Below are 1,777 nucleotides of genomic sequence, written 5' to 3'. Positions count from 1 at the left end.
CACGCACGCCTCCGCTCACACGACCCAGCCTCAAATCAAGACAAAGCAGCATGAAAATTATACACACATCCCCCATGTAACACTTTAAATATCACTTAAATTATATTTAAAGAGTGTAAATGTCTATTGCCATCCTTCATACCTATTGTCAGCCATATTTTCTTACAATGCAGTTTGAAGGTATGAACATTCTCAGATTGTGTACTAAGATTTTCATTTAAGATCATCACGCAAATCAGTAAAGAAAAATCAGTAAAGAAAAAAATCAGTAGAGACTTTTGCTTTGAAACTACTAACACTTCAGTTTATTAGCCCAGGAAACAATTAAAAAAAAAAAAAAAGTAAGTTAATTATCCCAACCTCACATGGGCTGAGTTATTGATTGCCTCCAGTGCCACAGAAGAATTCACTCCCAGAGTGTCACTACAGCTGCAGTGACAAAGGGCTCCATGACACTTATTTGGTGACGTGTCCGACGTCACACGCTGGTGGGGACCCTTCTGCCCTTCCAGCAACGATGCCTGGTCACATCAAACAACTCCCAGAGACATCTTGAGGTATCAGCTCCAGAATAGACTAGAACGGGCCAGCAGGTGAAGAGAGCAGGTAATGAAGAAAATTAAAGTTTCACTATACTTCGGAAAAAAACCCCAAAACATTGGCAAGAGTTCTATCTACTCTCTTAATACAGAAAGTCATTTGCTGCAGTCCACACATCCTTCCTAATTTCAAGAGATTTATAAATTATGGGTTAAGACATCAGATGGAGATGCCACAAGGGTTTGAGATCTATCAGTCTTTAAAGCTATTTGTTTGAAAACTACGAGAAATGTCTTAGCAACAAAATTGAAAAAACATAATAAGAATAAAAATAGGGCAAACAAGGTACTAATGGGTTTCTTAAGTGGAGCTGGGACGAAAAGCAAAGCTGGACTATTTAACAGTGGAAGCTGGGTACAATTTTCTGAAACCTCTTCTAACGGTTACCACAGCACTGTCCTTCACTGCAGGAAGTCACTTTTTATGAAAAAGAAGCCCTTAACAGAGCTTAATCCAAAGGCTCCCGATGTCGGGAGTAGAAGCTCCCTTGGCCTTGCTGAGCTCCGGCTGCATGTGGTGACACGGACCACTGCTCTTCGGGTGGGAGAGCGTGCCATGGCTCCACTCCCCGCCCCCAGGAAGGCTGGTGTCACCACACGCACCCGCTCTCGGCAGCGATGGAGGGAGGGCAAACTCCTCGAAAATAGAGGTTTGGGAGTCCATCCACCACTGGTGTTCCCCAGAACACTGCCAAGGCAGCTGGCTCCGGTCAGACCCGGAGGGCGAAGGGAGTACCATAGGAAATGTGGAGGTACAGCCAGATGCAAAGAGGAAAATAAGAGTATGGAAGAGAAACAACCAAACACTTCGAAACATAAGACTTAATTTAAACAAAAATTGAAAGAAGCTGGGGAGTACGCTGTAGTGTCAGCCCAAGGTAGGGAAGGAAACACGAAACAGTGTCAGCCTGTACTCCTGAATAGACTTTCTAAGGCTTTGCTGCACTGAATCAGCACAGGAATCTGCAAATCAGAGCGGGCTAGAAATTTCTAACACAATAAAGCTGTTCTAAGTACTACTGGAGCTTTCTTGAAAAAGTAAACAAACAAAAATAGACAGATGGAAAGAATTATAACCCGAATGCTTGAGATTGTTGGAGTGCAGTTCCCAATTATCCCAGATCGGCCCGGGCCCTCAGAGCCCATCCAAACAGCTAAAGCTACAAAAAGAGGTAAAA

The sequence above is a fragment of the Charadrius vociferus genome, unplaced genomic scaffold (genome assembly GCF_000708025.1).
Source record: "Charadrius vociferus isolate BGI_N301 unplaced genomic scaffold, ASM70802v2 scaffold650, whole genome shotgun sequence".
Taxonomy (NCBI): domain Eukaryota; kingdom Metazoa; phylum Chordata; class Aves; order Charadriiformes; family Charadriidae; genus Charadrius; species Charadrius vociferus.
Note: the sequence above shows the minus strand (reverse complement) of the source record.